Raw genomic sequence first — 21,182 nt, 5'->3', positions numbered from 1 at the left:
GTCTTTTGAAAACAGCTCAGCAGCTCTCATGGAATTATCCCAAATCAGTTTGGCTTGTGGCACATGTTGGGCAGGTACATTCTGAGCCCAAACCCTTAAGCTTGCTGCTGTTATAATGGGCTGAAATGGCCTGCAATGCCTGTGGCACACAACTTTAGTAACAGGGAGGGCTACAGTCTCACTTACTCCCCATCTTTGTTTCCCATAAAGATGTCACATCTCACTTTGTCTCGCAGGACTCTCAGAAGGAAGGCTAAAAATAGAGACAACACATATGGATGTGTGCTGGGGGTGCGGCTGGTTTTAGTTTCCATTCCTTTCTCTGTCACAAGGGCTAAGCAACTTTTTGCCTTTACACATGGGCTGGGACCAGCCATTCTTAGTGTAAATGATGACGGTTTGGTAAAAACCGTGAACAGAAAGGTCCTTAAAAAAAGAGCGGTTCAGACATTTTCAGCTGAAGTAATTGAAGATGCCCTACAGTTCTTGTACGCACAAGGCGTAAATTTGCCTAGGTGTTGCTGCTCTTTCATGCTTATTTTATCATTTTGCATGTAATTCCCTATAATGTGCCAACACTGTAACTGATACAACTTCATGTCTTTTTTCACTCATGCCAGCAAGCTGAACAAGTGGGATGAGGTTACAGTAAACAAGAGGGAGATCACTAGAGAGGGAGATTTTAAGAGTCCACAAAAAACAAGAGCAACAGAGAATCTGAGACACGAGAAGCTCTCCATGAGAAGAATGCTCAGAGCACAAAGCTATGTCCCCCCTCAACATAAAAACGTACAGACAAAAATGACTCACTATGTGAGTCAGAGAGAGGAGGTTTTATTTACACCACAGAACTTGGAAATAACATTTCCACTGATTCTATTCTGTTCAGCGATTGTGGGTATAAGCAAAAGGCTGTTAACACTTCTGTATGAATCAAATTTTTAAAAATCACTCCGCCCTTCAATCAGAACTGTTTTCTCACTTATGTGAATTAACCTACAGAACTGGCACATGAAATAATTTGTTTCAGTGTCTATTACTGACTATATTTTGGTCTGGATCCATAAAAGCGTTTAGGAGCCTGAGTTGCACTGAAATCACTGAACAGAGGGGGGAAAAAGCGTGTTACTCCTGGTTACTACAAGGAACTATAGCACACTGCTCTTTGGGCAAATTTCAGACTGTGACTCCATGGCCAGGCTTTGTGACTGCACTGAGGCTCTTCCTGGATGGTGAAGGGAGTTATCTGCCCAGGCATTCGTGAAATCTAGTTCTTCGAGGTCCTTTTGTGCTGGGCATTGCATAATGTATACTCTGTCAGGGGAGCAAAACTGGTAGAAGAGAATTGGTACATAATGTGACTGTGAGATATCATGGGACTGAACTACCCCAGTATAAAATACACCCATTTACTCTGAGAGGGGAGTGGAACTGAAATGTATTCATTTTTTACAATATTGATAAATTTCTGGTAGAAAAAAAACATTTTTTGGTGAACTTTTTCCTCTAGTAAAATGTCTGAGCTGCTGAAAAATATTTTGATAGACATTTTGTTGCCATCCCTATCAGTCTTTCATACCCTACAGCTCCCCACGCCACCCTCTGGTAATAGCAGTTTTTCATGACCAGTCCAGCTGTGCTTGAATGGCTGATCTACAGGTGGTGAAGTTCCTTCTGATTTCCCAACTCCTCTAATCCTCTGTAAGAGAGTGTCACAATGAATCTGTTGTTTGAATTTGTGACACACAGGAATTCACACATTTGTTGATGGAACAGGATGTCTTTTTTTCTATTCTCCTACATATGGACACTTGACAATTACTTTTTCTAAACAAAATACAATGTTTGGGGCAAACGTTTAGGATGTGTTAATATGCGAAGTGCGAGGAACGGGTGAAAAGGTGTGATGTCTACAAACAGAGCCAGTCTACAAAACGGTTAGTCTTGAAAATGGCCAAGGCAAATAAGACACCACTGAAACTGTCTTAGCCCCCCACAATCCTCATGTGTGGGTTTATATATGCCAGCAGAGCCAAGTTAACCTTAATTGTGTGTTGTTTCACTTGGCTACAAATGGCTAACCTTTTTTGTATCTTGGCTCTGATTGTAGGTATCACACCTTTCGATTACTGACCTTTCTTGTCTAAATTGTTTTTTTAATACATATTAAGTATTTTTGATCTAGTTTAATTTCCTAGGGCTTTTTACTGCAGAAAATATTACAGAAAATATTTCTCTGCTGATAGAAAGACATAATTTAATAGAAAATGTCTTAAATTCTCAATGGCTAGACAGGTCAGTGCTTTTTAAAACCTGATTCCTTTTGAAGGAAGCAGTGCCAGAAAAACTCACTAGAATTTGATGTGCTGTTTTTTCTGCACATTCATTGGCAAAGGTAACAGGAACGCAACTTTGCTGCAATTCTTAAATAAGACAAAATATTTAAACCGCAATAGCCAATCAATAATTCTTATTTTCCTTTCAGCATCGTGTTTCTTAATAGTGGTTTTAATATGTCAACAGTTTGTTACCATGATCCTCTGAAATTCTGATAAGATGAAGTGTTTCTCTATTTGAAGGTAGAATATTAAAACTGTGTCCCATTTAATTGCCTTTTCTGATGGCTTTATCCGCACACTATGAGTAATGGAAGTATTATAATTGCTGGTTAACAGGAGGTTTTTATCAGTTTTGTAGATTCGGTAACTCAAGGTGTATTGCTATCCACAGCAGCAGTGGCACACACAATCTTGGGACTTGGCCCAGTTCTTACAAAATTCAATTGAAGGGCTTCTGTTGACATTGGTGGATCAGATCTTTCGTGATGAGAGTGAGGAGTAATTATTTTCTGCATGTGGGGTGTCTCATCAGGAATTATGCAGTTGTGAGTCAGTTTCTTCTGGTGGTTAAATTTGCACCTGAGTTTCCATTATAACTCCAATTTTGCCTCATAGTTTAAAATCCTCAGAAATGCCACACTGGACTAAGTGAAGTAAGTTTTTTTTTATCCGGTGAGATACAGGTTAGGTGGTCTTGGAACAGTTCCCACTAAAGCAGGGGACAGTATTACAAAATCTACTACCATTTGTACTAATTAGTAACTTTACTGACAGCCTCTGGTGAGTAACTCATTACTGTCTATTTGTGTGCTTGGCTTAGAAATCCCCTAACAGCCAGACTGTGTGCACTGTTGTAGTACAATATTGTTGTGCTATAAGACCTTTTTCTTGAGCATTAGCATGTCTCCTCCTTTCTCCATGCATAGTGCTTGAAGTATAAGTAGGTCAGTGGCATGGAGACACAGCCACTAAGTAAGAAGGGCTTCCAGTATCTCTTCTTTTCCCCTCTTTTGGTCCTGAAGTAGACATGAATAAAATCTGTTCATTTCTGGCACCACTCTTGCTGATGCTGCTTGTTTCTCAGCACATTTTAAATTTTCTCTGATTCGACCTTCACCCTTGCTTGTGGGCATGATATTACATATTTTAGCATGCCTTTTTTTCTTCCCTCCATATCTGTGTTAGTCAGGCCTGTTGGAATTTTGAAGTACTTTTGCCACAATTCAACAAGAATGTTCTTTTTCAGTTTCTGTAGGTGGATTCTGCTATTCAGTGATTCCCCCCCCCCCCCAATCCTTTATCATAGGCTGTGTCTTTTCCATATGGTAATGAATCATTCCCCTAGGAGGAGTATCGTTTGCTCAATTCAATGGACTTCTCACAATGCAGATACATGCATTTCTTTCACCTATCGTTTTGATTTTAGTTTTTCTGCAGTTTATTGGCTTCAGTCTATATTTTCTTTGTGACCTGTTGCTAAAGCTTCCTTTTGCAGCTCTGGTAGATATCTCCAACTATATTGAAGTCCATGCTGCCCGGATGGCATATCTACACTTTCTGCCTTTCTCTGGAGGTATTATCTACATATTCAGTTTAGTCATTTCCACCATACCCTCTCATTATTCCATTTAATATGTATCCTGAGCCTCCAATCTGGTGTATTTTGGTTTTCTCCAACTTGTCTATTTGGAAACAAAAGTGCTGACATTACTGTCCTGTGAAACTATTGCTGTATGTCTAACAAAATACAGAGGACAAGGATGAACAAATATCTCTTAAGCATGGGCTTGGATGACACTGCACAAACAGAAAGGAGTCTCAGTTCTACACGACAGATTCTGCTTTTTATTTATATAATGATTTGATGAGAGGGATGTGCCAGAACTAAAGGATGGAGGGGGGGTGTTTTCTGGTATTATTTCTCTTGTTTTAAATAAGCTTTTAAATAAGAGCTGAGACGGGCTGGAGGTTAAATGAGCTGATTACAAACCAGAACTCCTGTGTTCCTTCCTTTATTTCTGACTCAACCAGTCACTTCAGTATTCCCTAGCTGTGGTTTCTCTTGTTTCCAAAAAAAAGCATGTTCTTACCTGTTTCATCATCTGTTTGGTGAGACACATCCTGCATCATCGCAGTGAGGAGTCCTCACCACCAGCATCCACAGGAACAGGTTTTGGAACATTGTGAATCTCATTTGTCAAATGCCTGTAAATTACTTAAGAGCTCTTTGGGTGAAAGAGAAATTATTATTAAAACACAGATTTGGTGCCTTAAAAATAAATCAAGACTGGCACCAGATTCTTGAAAATAACAAATGGCAGAGATTTTGCTTAAGGATCTCCCAATGGGTTTGGCTAGATGGGTTTCTAATGAGCAGGTCTCTTATTTCTGGGATGTTCTGTATTTCCCTGCCACAATTATTCATCTGCAAGTCCTAGAGCCCAATTCTGCCCTTAGATGCATGTTTGCTTCTCCTTTTTGCTTTCTTGAAAGCTGCAAGCATTTTTCCTAAACCATCATTTGGCCTCCAGTTGTACTGTGGTCATATTTGTCTGTCCAAAATGACTGTGGCTCTCCATTTATAATCTTGTAATTTGTAATCTTTATTGAGATACTGCTGTGGTTTTTCTTTCATTACTGGCATCTTATTGTAATATTGATTTTTTGTTAAATGGAACTGCATTGGTAATTTTGGCTGGCAGCTTCTTGTTTTTCCTTTCTTTTGTATACTTTTTGAGGGTGGGAGAGTATTCCCTGCACTATATTGAAGCTGATTTCTTTGATCTGACTCTTGCGTTTTGCCTGTCTAAACAAATTTAATTTTTGCCTAATCTGTCTATGCAGTTCCCAGTCACTATGGTATCTAGGCAGTAAATTATAGCCCTCTTCTGAGTGTTTTCTTCTTGTAACGATGCTAACTTCCTATTTGAGTGAATGACCTAGTCATTGTCATGCTTTTGTAAACAGTTTCTTCTCTACCTATTGATTTTGGTCTAACATTAGTGACCACCCACTGTTTCAGATTGGGAGAGAGAATAATTGCTATATAGGCATCCACATGCATGCAGACACAAACTAATACACCTGCTCTCAGAGTGGACATCTTCTTCTGCAGTGTAATTCTCATGGAGAGTTATAACAGCGGGTCTCATCTGGACTGGGGCAAGGCTGAGCCTGAAGGACAGGCTGCCTGGCATGTGCGAGGCACGGTGAGAAAGTCGTGCGCGTGTTTTGGGAAATTGTGTAGCGTTCACCAACGCAAGAAGCTGCATATGGAGGGTAGGGTCCCTGTGCTATTGGGAGGTGATGCTGGCCTGCAAAATAGCTACAGAGTGAATTAAATGTTCCTGGCTCTCCTCCATCCTGCCTTCCCCGGTGTCTGTACCCACCGCAGTGGCTGTGAGGGGATGGCACAGGAGCACTGCCAGAGCATTTGGCTGGTGGAGCGTAGTGCTCCCCACCCTTGCAAACTGCTTTGCTGCCACCTCCTTCATGCAGTGCATTTCCTGGGCTTAGCAGTGCTCCTGTCCATCCAGTCCTGGCACCACCACTGCCATGGCCCGGCACCGACTTCCTGAGCTCTGCTGCTGCGGCCTCGCCACCTCCTGTCTCCCTCAGCCTCCTCGCTCACTGCTGAGGTGCCCCCTCTTCCTCCTATTTTCAGCCACATCCTTGAGAAACCTTTCAGGCTTTTTCCTACTGGTTACCCACTCTGTGTGCTGCCTTTGACACATCCCAAAGTAACTTCTGCATGCTGCCCACCCCAGTGGTGTGGGAGGCTCCTCCACTGCTGCTCACTGATTTCACCGAGGAAGAAGTCCTGAAATACATTTGGGTGAAGCGAGACTCCCATTCAGCACAGCAGCTCTCTTGTATTTCACAGACCTGTTGCCCATTGCTTAGTCGCACAACAGCTCTCTGAAAGGCCTTAGAGTAGAGGACTTAAGCACAGTCATCTCATGGGGCAGTGCTGGGCTGAGGCTGAGTCCTGAGGGGGACTTCATGGACTCAGCACTTTTGCAAAGCAGACCACTTGTTTAGTCATCTGGAAAAGATTGAGAGGCCTAAGCTGTGGCATTAAAAAGAGCCATATATGTATATGGAGAATGCAGATCTGAGAAAATCTGAAAAACACTTTGCGTGCAACTGGCAAGTACCTGGTGCTAATAGCTGTAGCCATCTCCATGTTGTTGGATGCACACTTGCTGTGACAAATAGGAGATAATGAACGTGCTGCTGTTTGAAGAGGGACAGTTCCAGCCCCTGTTTCTGAAGAACCATCACCCATGGTTTTTGGTCAGGAAAAGAGGACAAAACCCTCTCAAATGGGGTAGTGCCCCTGTATATCCAGTGCCCAGGAATGCAAGTGTCCATCGTCTATCTTGCATGTGCCTGTCTTTGGAACATGAAGGCTGTGCATCCCTGTGTGCTGGATGGTTTTCTGGAAAGCATCAAGCCAGCCACCGCTGTTGGTGTTTGGTTATCAGACCTGTACAAGAAAGTGATTCACAGACTACAGATTTATTGTCAATTTTGTTATGCTTGAGGCAGGCAGTAATTTCAGTTTTCACTGTCATTAGCTAATAATAGTAATTAATTAGTAAATTGTGCCATTGGGATCTCAGGGTGAACTAACAGGGAAAATATAAATTAAAAAAAAAAAAAAGGCCACTAATGTTTCTGAGTTTCCTACCACGGTTGAGGGTTTGTTTCTGTCCCATCCCTCCAAACTGAATTTCTGAAGAACAACTTACATTGCCCACAGCACTGTCTAGGACGTATTTGAAGCAAAATGAGAAGGTACACCAAAAAGAAAAGTACATCAGAAAGGTGCTAGGAAATGAAGGGAGAAGCAACAGAGAGTTGTGTTGCTGTGCTAGCAGCTGGAGAAACGGGGCTGAAATCTACCCTGGTGAAGTTTCAGCCTTTCCCCTGCCAATGGTGAAAGTCTCCTTTTCTCAAGTGAAGAGTGTGACCTGAGACTCCCCACTGGCAACCACTGCTCCACGCTCCCCCCAACTCTCCGCCACGCACTTTCCACTGCACCCAGGCTCCATGTTTGCCATCCGTGATATTAAGATCTGAGCTCTCTCTTGTAAGGAATTGCTGAGTGAATCAAATCTATATTCACATTACTCCTCCCTTCTCAAGATCTGAAATCTCACATTAAACTATGAGTGGAGGGGATGTGTTTTGTTGTTTGGGTTTTTCCCTGATTTTACTGACTTCCCAGTAAGGAAGTTTTGGCTATAACACTTAAGAAAAAAGAAAACACTAAGATAAATCCAGGGTTCTCAATTCAAGGTCATTTTGAACTCTTTATCTGGCTGCAAAAGAAAGTGAGGGAGAAGAGAATTAAAAAATGTGAATTAGACTGAGTCATTTTCACAATGAATTGTTTGCAGCTGTCAGAATCAGATCTACATAGTTCACTATAGCTCAATTTCCTTTCCGAGTTAATAACACATTGAACAAACATACTATACGAGACTCCTTTTTTTCTTTCAAATAACCTCACAGTGGATCTGCATTCTTGGTATAAGAATGTCTCTATTAGCTTAGGCTATTTATAGAATATCAGAGGGCTGAAAGATAGTTAAAAATTAATCGATTACCATCAAATAACAGACACTAAAACTCAGTGTATGAAATGCCTTCCTCTACTGAATAAATTAATACCAAGAGGAGGAATGTGCAATCCTGATTTACAGGCTGGCCAGATTCAATTTAACACTCTCCAGTGCAGCTCATCAGCATTCAGAGCTGCACAGTTCAGGTGGTACTTTCAGTAGTTGACCCTGTATCTGATGTGATGGGTAGGGGGAAGGCAATATGCTTTGCAGGGAGGACATAAAGGATTGAGGTCTTTTCAGCTGAAAGACCTTTGGAAGGACCAGCTCCTGGGGTCTAATACCTGCTGCTGAATGATTCCTCTTGACCTGTCCAAAGGTGGCATTTGGGGGATTCACAGATGGAAATTCCTCTGTCTACAATCTCCATGTCAGGATCTTTTCTTTCTGTTGAAATAGCGTGAAGCAACGGTGCAGAAGTGGCACCACCTGTGTGTAGAAGGTAACTTGGGCTTACAAAATATGAAGATGCTTCTCTAATAATCTTATTGGGAATAGTAAAATGCTCCTCTGGCCTTTATACTCTGTGTCTATAATCATTCCACGGACTGTGAAGAGAAATAAAATGTTTTATGAAACCAATGAAAATAATTATGGAGGAAAAAAAAGCTCTCGGGAACGTAAGTCGTTCTTCAGGTCTGAAAGGAAGCAAAAGAAGAACTTGGTTCCAAGATTGCTGCTTCTGTATCATATCCTGAAGCAGGGCTTGTGTCCCCCAGAACTTCCCTGTTTCTTCTAAGAGTGCCAGCTGGTCTCATAAAAGATACTACTTCCTGTGGAATTTGGCCTTTTACCAAGGCATAATTTTGAGCAACAGGCTTGGCAGTGGGCAAAGCTGCCTGGTGGTGTATTATCACTTGCAGGCACCGCAGGACTTTTGCACCAAGACAGGCAAAGCCCAGGATGCTGTTGACGATGCACTGATGGATCCACATAGCTCAGGTTGATGCTAGTTTAGGGATGGCATTATTTTTTGTGACTTTTGGGTACCTCTAAATCTAGGGTAGTTTGTTATTGTACCTTTAGAGAAGGTGGCTAATGGATATGATGGACCTCCCGTTTCAGACATACCCTATGGGGGAAGAAAGGAATTTGATTAAATAAAGAACAGCTTCTAAGACAGGATGGTGAGTTTAACATCTGCCCTGTTGATTGCTGACAGACTGTAACACACAGCTTACAATGTAGGGTAAGTCTTTATTTCCTCTTTTATTGCCGAATATGTACGTTTCCAAGCAAAGGTGACATTTTTGTATGTCAAAACAAAGGTAGAACTGCATAGCCTTTGAAACATCAAACTCAGAGGGAAAATGAGGATTTGGCATGGCTTAATTTGGGCTTTATTAATGCCTTTGGGGCAGAGGGATGGAAGAAAGATTAGGCAGATCACAGCTTTAAAAGTCATAGATCACGCATTTAATAGTTCTAATTCTTAAATACTTGAAGGGTTTCATAAAGCCATTCTCTTCAAGTGCAAACTCTTTCCCACTTTTGACTATTGCACCTAGACCTCCCAAGTTCTTAAAAAGAGCTTGCAGCTGAAAATTTTCAGACCCTTCCATACAGCAGTGATCTTGCACTAACAATATGTGTGCAATCAGCAGCCTTAAAAGGATCCCACAAGGAGTATACATGCATACATAGCCACACACTTTCATTCAAGGTGCATATTGTATTATTTTAGGTACCCACCAAATGGGATTTAAAGCTGAAAAAAGAGACTTTTTCCCTTCAGTTGCATTTTCTGAAGTGCTACAGATTTAGAAAGACTGGATTTAAATGAAGTTACTACTAGATTTTTTTAAAAAATCAATTCTGGTGTTATAAGAAACTGATGGCTAGATTTCGAGGTAAATTTTATCTAAAACTGAAATATCGATTAAGGCAATATTAATATTCTGTTTTCTTTCTTGAAAGGTGGCATTTTTCACTGCACTGGATTTTGTCTTTTCCCCAATCTTAAAATAATTTGCCACACATTTATTTTAAATATTATAGTGCTATTTTTAAACTAGCAGTGCAAAGCAGCAGTTTTTATAGTAGCTGTTACGTAGTATAAGGAGTTTTCTGTAATAAAATCAATATAATAGGATAAATATTCTGAGCTACAATAATAAGCTACTGATCATTTTGCCCATAGTAATCATTTTTAGCATGGCTATGCTTTCCACAGTGTGTTTTTTTCTGATTTTATTTAACATGAGCTAACGTAAATTCCAGAAGGTGACATAGCCTGGGACACTGTGACCAATATGGATGAAATAGCCAAGAGTAGTATGAGAGCACAGTGTAGGGGAAGGATAATAATAAGACACAGAACTCTGAAAATAAATATTATTAAGGGAATGTGAAAGCGGAGGGTAATTTATGACTTTATGGAAATAATAACATTAGATATCTCCCCCCAAACATTTTCTTTCAGGTTATTTAAAATCAAAGCTGCTAAATAAGATAATTTTAGCTGCCTGAATACCTGTTCTACGGTGTTTTCTTCTAAGACCAGGCTGTGCAATGCTTATTGCTAAGACAGCACCCTCACAGTTACATGATCTCTAGGAGAGGCTTTGTACCCCAGCCATTCATTTGCACCATCCCACCACAGATCGCTGCCCTCAGCTGTGCTGATACTAATGTCTCCTGGGCCACCTGGTACCTGAAGTGGTCTGGTTTATAAAATAGGGGGGTTGTTTCAGCCTTTTTTTTTTTTTTTTTTAAATACCTTCGGAGAGTTCAAAGTTAATTTCTGAGATTAAGGGTTAAACAAAGAGACCTTCAGAAAGTGCTAATCTCAACCAGAAGTTTTCTGGAGGTTACCAAAAGATGAGCATTGCACCATTTCTAGGGATTTGTGCCAAGGGTACTGGGGCAGAGTCTGCCAGAAAAAGATACGGCCCTGCAGGTGCAGTATTTGAATTTGCTCTTTAGTGACAGAGAAACTGTCCTTCAATGTTTGAATGAAACGTGAGCAAATGGGATGACCAGCTCTCAGGAGCTGCAAAGCCCAGCAGTGCTCAGTGTCCTCAGGGAGGACCTGTTGGGTTTGGGCGCTTGGCCTCACTATTTGGGCTACAGGGAGCAGCAGGGCCAAGAGCCTCATCGTCTCCTGTTTGGCTGTCGTGCTGGTGGCGGTGGCAGCGGGTCAGTGTCCCCTCTCAGCTCAGGCTGTGGGTACAGGACACTTGAGTGATCAGAGAAAGCAGCCACCGACCGTCTGGCCTGTAATGTATTGAAAAGGCAATTCCAATAACTCCTTTTACAACCAAGTGATCATTTATCCTACTAGCAAAACCTGTTCAACTCTGGTTGCATAGGTTACACAGTAATAAAAGTTCAAGTATCCATAAAATTGCCGTTGAACTGTAAATTAATGTGAGGTAAAGTTGTTGCCCAAGGGAATAACCAAGCTTCAGAAAGTTGTGTCCTAAATTAATTAATGCTGAGTTCAACTCTGCATAGGAAAAGAATGAGTTTATGCTGGTCTTTGGTTGTTGAGCTCAGGGTTTTGTTTTCCAGCAGATTGCTATTGTAATCTCTGCTCATTTAAACAGGACTTTGTGAAATCAGAGAAAACCCCAGGAAAATTTATGAAGGAGATGGCCTATTTTTTTCTTTCTTTTTTTTTTTTTTTTTTTAATGCTATATATCTTTGAATGGGTAGAGCCAGTCCAGGCCTGTACCACTTCAGGCACCTTGTAATGGTCAAGAGTTTACTTTTTTGCTTAAGCAAAGGTGTACATTTGCACTTCATGGTTGCTGATCTCCTTGAGCATCACGGCTTGGCTGTCCTCTTTCTAACCCCTCCCTTAAAACCTTTGTTTTGTTTTTTTGTTTCTACTTCATTGAAAAAAAGAAACCAGTGGTGCATAAAAATAGGTCAGTTTTAATTATTATGGATGAGGATTAATTTAAAAAAAAAAAAAAGTACCTGGTCCCATTACCTTGGGAATGAACAGGGTTTTTTAGAAGTTGGGTAAAAAGGCAGTTGGGGTCTCCAGAGCTATGTGCTGTAGTGTGGTCTGCAAAACATCACTGTCGGACTTGTGCCATTTCCACAACCGAGGAAGCACAGAACATAGAGGAGCCATATAATGAGGTGTACATAAATTGTTTGTGTTCAACAAGTCTTCCACAGTGCTTAAACTCTCGAGGTCTGTTGCAGCACTTGGGAGTGGTTGGTTGTGCGGGGCTTCAGAGCTGCCATATAAACCACTGCTCTGTATTACCAGAAGACTGAAAAAGCTATCTCCTAGATCTCTTGCTAACAAGCCTCAGAGATTTGTATTGAGTAGCTGACTCTCCTCTGCTCACAGCAAGAACCTTTCCACAGAGTTTCTATCATGGGCACTGATGCCGGCCTGCCTGCCGGTGCTGTGCTGAACTGACACAATGGCAAACAGCGCTTCCCGTCAATTACTAACAAAAAAGAGTCACCGTTGTTCCCTATCGCTGATTAAGCACTGCTACTCTGCTTGACACAGGATAAGGGCTGAGGCAGCTGGAGCAGGACCTCCACCACACCATTCGTGGCAGCAAATTCAAAAATAGTTAAAATGTTTTCTCATTCCTCTTCTGCTTTTTACCCCCTTGAGGTTTTTTTAGACAGAAGTTGGTTTCGGTACTTTTCCTGACTTCCCTTTTTTTTACTTACCATCTCTTCCTCTTTCCATTTCACCTTTGCTTTTTAGTTCCTCCCCACCCTCCTCTATTTTCCTCTTCTTCTTTCTTTTCAATCTCTATTTATTTCCTCTGCTTCGCAGATTGTCTCTCTGCTTGGTTTTCTTTTTCCGAGCACTTACTATATTCCTTGTGTTTTTGCAGCTCTAATGCTAGCTTGTCTGCCAAAGACTAAACTCCTATTTATGGAAAATATATGCAGCTATATGCACTGCTAAAACATCTTCAGACTGTTTGCTCACAGTCATCCTGCAGAGACAGCATGACACCGTTAACAGAAGAACAACTACCACTACATTTACCAAAATTAGAGCCAAATGGCACGTAAGCACACACCTGTGCAATCATACAGCTTCTGCAGTGTGCACACGGGGGTTCAGGTTCATCCACCTGGATCTATCTTGAATGAACCAACCTCTTTCTTCCTCTGCCAATGAAACAATGCAGTTTGCTTTCATATGGGAGAATCCCATGGGTTAGTCCTTAAGATATAATTACCCTACTCTTCCCGCACCATTCACTTTGCCCAGGAAGGGGTAACAATTAGTCATGCCCTCCAGATTAGGGCAGTGGAAATTCCTGAACTGCTCTATTGTCAGGTCAAGTTATACTTTTAGAGGACACTAAATTTGAAGCTCTGAGCAAGAGGTATTATAAGCTGATATCTTGGGACATTTATGAAATTAAAAAGATCCGTTTATTGAGATTGTTTCATCTTGTGCCGCTAGATTAGTATCCTAAAGCAGCAACGCTCCACTTGTGATACCTTTCAAAACATTCTTAGGTTTTCAGCATTGTTTCTTACTGATGTACAGTAAATAAAGGGGGAGAATTTCAAAGGCACAAAGGATAGTTCTTCCATTGAAAGTCAATGGACGTTGTGTGTCTAATTCCCATTTGTGCCTTTGAAAACACACACGTCCCTGCTTTGCCCATGGCTTTAAATCTCATGTGCACACAAACACAAGCCCCACTTTCTTTTTCAACCTTCCACACACAATTTAATTTCCTTTCAGTGTCACAAACTTTCTACAGTAGCTGAAATATGTCAGGGATGTTTTTGTCAAATTGCTGAGACCAGGTACCTCAGCTCCCACTATGCACTTCTGGGGTGATCAGATCATGATGTTAGTAGAGTCGCATAAGAGCTTATTAGCAGCTGTTGCAGACACTTTCTCTGTGCTCTAAAAACGATGACAAGAACAACAACTCAGCTGGGAAGAGCGTATGCAATAGCCTTTTAATCATTGCTTCAACTCACCATGTCATGATGCGTAAGCTTTCTCATCAATGAGGCTAGGAATACAAAACCAGAGAACTTCTTAAATATTTCAAACACCTGCATCTTCTGAAACAAATATATGCTACCAGATTTAAAAAAAAAAAAAGGAAAAGAAGAAAGAAAAAAAAAATCTCTTGCATCAAAAGTATCTCCTTATCAGGAAATGAAGGACAGGAACAAAAATACCCTCCTCCTCCATCTCCTCCTCTTCTTTTCCCACCTCAAACTTGATGATAAAATTTTGTAATCGACAACCCCCTGCAAAATGGTAGCTGAGTATTTACAAACGGGGCTTTTCGATGCAAGTCTGCAGTTAAAAATCTCCCCAACACCAGCCATTTCAAAGCTAGTTAGGCTCTGTCGTCTTTTTGTCGCTATCTGTGCCACCCAGCTTTGCTGTCCTCCTTTATCTGCGGTGGTTACGAAGCCAACGCGAGTGGCTACGCAGAGGGGTACATAGGCAGCTGTGGGGTGCAAATGCCAAGCTTCACAGTCTGTTTTTTCAGCAGTGGCAGGGAAGTCTATCACTGGTCACTAGGCTGGAGATGTGCCTACAGGCTTGGTGCAGGCTGCTGTTCAGCTGTCTTGCTTCCCCACAGCCTGCTTCATCGCAGTCACAGTGATGAATTTGTTTCCTTTCGTAATAAGTCAGACAATAAGGTTGTTGCTAAATCTTTTATGGTGCTCAAAGGCAGGGCTGTTGGTTGATGTTTGCTTGCTGTGGAGTTATGATTTGTACGACCACCAAGTTGCCTCTTGACTCAGAAAGTCCAGTGTCACCAATTTGAGTGCTCTGCAGTCAGTGACTGGAGTTCGGCAAGGTAAAAGTGGCCAGCAGATGTCTCTCGGGATATTTCTTTGTAGACACTGCTCTCCCAACTCCCTTTCGTTCCTGAAGTTCCAGAAACTGGGCTTGGTGGGTTATGAGAAATGTAGTGTCTTACCTCTATGCCCATTCTCTACAAGTATTAAAGCCTCAAATACATACCTTTGTGATACTAATTTTTTAAGCCACAACCTGAATTAGGGGAATGTTTTCTAAAGATAAAAAAAGGGCAAGGGAAGGCAGGTCTTTTGTGTCTTCAGAACATTTCATGATTATTTACAGCCTTTGGGAAAATGAAGCAATGTCACTCATGGGGGCATACAATATTTTAGATCACTTTTGATTGGGAAAATCATTAACATTGCCGGGATTCTGCTTCATTTTGCATAGGAGAATTGGTAGATGGCAGGAAGAATACTCAGTTCGCAGGTGCAGGCTGTGTCGACATGAGGCAAATCTGCTAATCAAGCTGTACCTGCTGAGCTATGCTGGCAAATTTTTCCTTGGGTAGACTTGGCCTAAGTCTGAGCTCTTTGTGTTAGCTGGCTATATATTATCCTCTGTATTTAGATGGAGAAACTGCAGCAGTGAGGATAAGTGGTTGCTCATGGCACTGAAGGAATTAGTTTTAGAGTTGGAAGTGGAAGGCTGGAGTCCCCTGGTCCCAGTCATGTTCACACCAGACCGCTGCATTTTGGCTTGGATGGGGTTTAAAGCTCACCACTTAGGTCATACAGAAAATGCGCACACTATTATCATTTTGCGGGAGCTCTCCATTGGCATGATCCATGTCTTTGAGAATACAATAGTCCATCACCAATCCAATCATCTTTCTGTGACTGAGGGGTTTATGCAATTATAAAAAAGTGGATGATTTGAATGTTCTATCCCTCTTGTGGAATTATGTTTGGAATTTATCCGACGAGACAGGGAAGGGGTTTTGTTTGTTTTGTTTGATCATTTCTTATCACAGAACTTTGTTTGACTCAAACCGCAATAATACAAGCATTCAAACACCACCTTCAGATGTAGTATTGATTTATAAAACAGCAGTGCACTGCTGCTATGCTTCACTGTTGCATACAGAAGGTCTTCAATTCCCAATAAATTACTGGCATTTCTACCTATCTACAAATTAATGTTTTCTCTGAACCTTGTGCATTTCTTATTATTCTAGTATGCTTTCTTCAGTTTCTGCTTAGAAACCTTGTGTGAGTGTGTAGTATGCAGTGATAGGGCAGCTTTAGAGCATCAGTTAAATTGGAGTTAAATAAAAAAAATCTAGATCAACTTTTATCCTGAGGCAAGTTATGCACTGAGTGAAATTAAACCACTATATGTACTTGTAGATTGAAGAATCAGAGGTGGAGGATGGGTCAGAAACACTAAGATCAAAGTTTTTCTTCTTTGAAAAAAATCTCTTTGAAAAGCCCCCATGCCACCTATTCTGCTTGTTAATGTTTTGACTGGAAGTGTCTGGCAGTGTCATCATCAGCAGAATATTTTTAAAGACTTTTTTTTTTTTTTTTTTTTTTTTTTGAGCTGACTCTAATAGCAAAGCAATGGATCCTTAGCAGCCTCTGTTATATGTCTCTTAAGGGAATATTTTTGTTAATTGCAAATATTTGATTGACAAACATGGGATGCAATTAGTAGGCAGGCACAGTAGGAATGTGCAGTGAACTGGATCTCTGTACCAACAGATCTCAACTCTCTCAGCTTGATCTGAAATAGGCTAGAGCATTTAAACCATATGTTTCCCTCAAACTTTTTCTTTCCTCTGAAAATTCCTTATTTCCCTCAACTAACCTTCTTTCACTCTCTGCACCAAGGGAGCTAATTCATCTACTACGATCACGTCAAATAAAGACAGAAAATTCTACACAAGCTTCAAACTTATGCTGCTTTTGACCGCGGCAGTAAAAATTAATGTGGACAAGACTATACACGCCAGTTGTGCCTTACAAAAGCCCTAGGTGAAAGAGAATACAATCTAATTTAACTTTAGACATTTTGAGCTTAATGGTCTATTTAAACAACCTAGTACCATCTGACTACATTTATCAATTATATTTCTTTTTATTTATACAGGGTACTGTCTTGCTGGAAAGGCTATAATTAAAACTTATCTAGATAAATTGTGCTCAGATTCTGTGGCATGAGAAGGAATTAAAAGGATTTCAGTGTTTTTATGTCGTCTTTTTCATAAAAAAGGTTGCTCTTAAGTCTTTAAAAGGAAATAAACTTTCATCATTAGAATAACCTGATTGCAATAGTTTTCATAATTACAGCTAAGAATTACCAGCAGGAAATGCAGTATGGTCTTTAGATTAAGTATTGACACCCCAGAAAAAATCCTTGCTCGGTAAGCAATACCTCTTTTCTCAGGGGAAGGGTGCTCATTCTCTCACTTCTTATGACAAGGGTCATTGGCAGGAAGACTGCCTCTGAGGAATTCATCAGTTCTTTGGATTTTCAGGCAGTTTCTGCTCAGTCTTTGTGATGTCAGAATCATCTCTGCCGTAGCCCTGTGTGACATCACATGCTGAGTATTGTTGAGCTTGGTGAAGAATGAACGGTGGGAGCTCCATGCACCTTCAGATCTGCAGGTAGATCTGCGCTGCACCTTGTGCTCCAACGCTGAGGTACCTGCAAAAGCTCAGGTGGCAAAAGCAGCCCAGTGTGCTGGCCCAGGGCCAGTGGGGAGGTCATTTACCCTGCTGAGAAGCTCATTTGTGGCTGTCTTGGATAGGTCCACAGTTCACTTCAGCGGGCAGCACAGTGTCAGGATGATACTTTTTTACAGCTAAACTGCAATAGTGCTTTCCTTAGACGCTGAAGAGTGCAGACCCCTGTTGGCAACTTCTTCCAGTCTGAGCAGGAGTGCTTGGCATGGGCAAAGCAACAGAAGCTAGACTTCCCTTCTGCATTAGTATTTGTAGTGTGTTTTATTGTACTGTCAGGGAGTAATCTGAGGAAAATGAAGAGGTCACTCTGTCTTCTCTAGTGTTATTTTTTGTGTGGAATCAACCAATCTTACCATAACCTAATTTTACTTGTGGAAGTCCCAAATCCCTTTGAGATCTCTGGCAGTACTCATGTGAGTAACATGAGTTTTGTATGTACCTACATCATCACACTCCATTAGAGCATGCATATTTATAAAATCACATGAAGGGGCTAATGAAGCTTTGCTCATTTTGGAAGGGCCCAATCCCGCAGCATTTACTCCTGCTGGGGACTACTCATGTGATTAAGGCTGACTCACATAAGTGTTGCAAGATCCAGCCTTTAATTTGCAAATCCCAATAACGGTATGTGTTAATCAGGCAATTCATCAGTGAAAAGAGCGCTAGATCCGTAGTAGCTGTGTGGTAAGGCTATAAATACAAGAGAGATTTCTTTAAAACTTCCTTCAGAATTTTGTCCCTAGAAGGGAAAATGTTATCTTGCTGCTGTCTGAGTCTTCAATGTAAAATTTCAGATTTGCTGTAAGTAGCTCCACAGAGCTAACAAAAAATTAATTTCCGCCTGTAACATTTCATGCCATGTATTTGTAACCCTCTTACTGAAGCAAAATTTAGCAGGGGCCTTTAAAAATACTCTTTTTAGTGGGTTTGATATTATTTATACATAAGCTATATATTAGTTAGTGAAGGTCCATTGCAAACCCACACTAACTTAGACAGAGCTTCATGATGAACAATTTTGGTATGATAGAGTTATTTTAAGTGCTGATCCAGGTGCATGCTTGGGCTTGTCAAGGTTGCCTTTAGTGAGGACTGGTCCCCTGCAGATAATTCTTTTTTCACACTGGAGCCGTTGTTGTGTCTCTCTGTTTAAGTGCTTGACAGAAAATGTCCACAGTTAGGCTGTACATAATACATACTGTCAATTTGTAAAATATTTCTATGTGACTGTGTTGAAAGAGGGACTTTGTCACAGGTTTTCTGTTCACAGCTCCACAATTTAAATTTTACTGTTTTGTCATGTTAATGTGATTCACTTAAAATATTTAAATTGTCCTTAATTAATTGAGGGGGGAGATTATCACTGTGGTGAACTTGTAGGCAGCATGCGGAACAGTATTTGACACCATTTTGGTGAATACAGGTGATGAATGGTGTTGACATGAACGACTGCAGTTACACAGTGTGCATATACACAAATTATACCACCATGTGTGTTCCTCTGTGTTATGAAAGCTTTTTGTTTATATATATGCAGCTATACATTTACACATTATGTAAATAAACACACATATGCCCATGTAATTTAATTGAATATATGGCTATGGGTTAAGAGGCATGTTACTCTGATGAAAAACATCTTATGGTACAGAGTAAAAATATTTCCGACATGCTTCGAGACTCCTGTAGAATTTAAGAAGGAACTGCAAAGATTTCTTTAAGGTAGTGGTTCAAATCATTTAATAGGAAGGCATGGTATTCTTCCAAAAGCTCGAGGCTGTTGAACGGCAGTCTTAAAAATCCATCGAGTTTCTTCTTTATTCAACTCCTTTTATTCTTATTCAGTTATGAGCTTTTCCATCGATCTTTGGTATACACAAAAAGGAACATTATACTGTGAGTTTTGTTTCAAATTAGGTACCTCCTTTCAAGGCAATGTGCAAGAAATTAGCATGTGGATTAGTCTTTCCAACCACAAATTCCCCACAAACCGACATGAGCGTCTCAGGGTAGGTTGAAAAGTTGCCCCAGGTGCATTCAGTCAGCCTTGGGGTTGCAATGTGGCTCTTTGATGTGCTGAGAGGCACTGAGCCACGGGCTAGCGGTGCCTGCTACCCACTCTTCCAGGCTCTTGGTGCCACCGTAGCATGCCACGCATGGAGAGGCCTGAGGAGGTGGTCTCCCACTGGAAAAATGCCTTTGGGGGCTGCAGGGAGCTCTTGCTGGACCTCCATCCGGGGCTGCAATGCATGTGGTGCACCTTCTCCCTGGTCCTCATTAGGGAACGAGGGGGGCCTGTGGGCCACTAATGTCTGTTTGTCTCAGTGTAGGGCACCGCAGGCCATGCCACAAGGTGATGCGTCTCGCTCTGGCAGAGCCCAGATGCGCGTGTCTGCCTCACAAAGAAATCTCTTCTTTTGCTTTTTGTTTGTTGTTTTTCTTCCCCTCCATCTCATGCACTCAGCCAGGGCGCCTGTCCTCCAGCTGTTCTGTGACACCGCACAGCCATCAAACGTTGGAAACCCGGATCAGAGAGCAGCAGTGACAGACTCCCCGGTGCAGGCAGGCCAGGTCCCAAATCTATTGTTCATACGAGAAAGCTCAGCAGAGTGACTTGACAGGTTTTTAAAGCACTGGAGAACTTTACCAGGAAGTTTTCTTCCTTTTCTACCCCTTTCCCTCACTCTGCCTCAAGCCAGATGCAAAACGTGTGCCATTTTAGCAGTTAACAAAAGGGGGAATATTGTTGCTTCTGAACATACGTACGCACATGTACACATGGATAGTCAGGTGTGTGAGAACCAGCAATCCCTCTGCATGCAAGGGCTTACACTGTGACGCTTTGTAGTATTGCATTCAGACGCCGTGTTCTGAGCGTCTTTGTTATCGTCGCCTGATAAATAAACAGCCCTAAAATTACAGAACTTATTATGGTAATTGAGTGAAGAAAAGGAAATGCAAACCCTGCTTCACTATCTATTACATTGCCACTGCTAAAGTTGCCTAAACCTGCGCTACTCAAATGATATTGTAATATTAGCCTTCTTTCTTTTTTCACAATGATTGTTTTCTGTCCATCTCAAGCTGGATGTCAGTTCATTTAGATTTACATCAAGTAGTAAATTAAAATAATCACTCAGCAAACACTCTCAGCTCAGTTTTCTCTTTCAGTCAGGAGTTGCGAGAGATGCTTGAAGCATTCAAGCAGAAAATATTGCTGTCTAGATATTTGTCCTCTGGGTGATAAAGGAGGCATTGTCTTGGGACCCTCTCAGGCCTCGGAGCTGATAGTAGCTGTGCATCACAGCTGTGAAGTGCGCTTTGTTATGTGTCTGAGGATTAGGGTTCAGGACCTTGTTTTTCTTGAAATACCAGACTGATCAGAGCTGCATATGTTCGGGGGAAAGCAGAGGTCGATGGTTCTCTGTCCACATTTTTACTAGATTATTCTTGGACAGAACTCTGGGAGAATACCCTGCAGCTTAAACCATCCCAAGAGTTTTTCATATTCTGCATTATAACCGTCACGGAAAAAAGCGCTGAAGTTTATCTATCTGCATTTGAAACAAAAGACTACACCATCGCAGACTCTCTGGGCTTTGTACCCATGCTGGAACAGGCTGAATTTTGCTCTTTTGTGTTCCATTTACAGTACAGCTGCCCATTTAAAAGCACAAATGCACCTTGATATAATAACCAAATCCAAAGAATATCTGGCCTTAAGGATAGCATAGTCAATCT

Source organism: Phaethon aethereus, assembly GCF_964289735.1.
Source record: "Phaethon aethereus genome assembly, chromosome: 3".
Taxonomy (NCBI): domain Eukaryota; kingdom Metazoa; phylum Chordata; class Aves; order Phaethontiformes; family Phaethontidae; genus Phaethon; species Phaethon aethereus.
The sequence above is the reverse complement of the archived record's forward strand: the minus strand, read 5'-3'. Positions refer to the sequence as shown.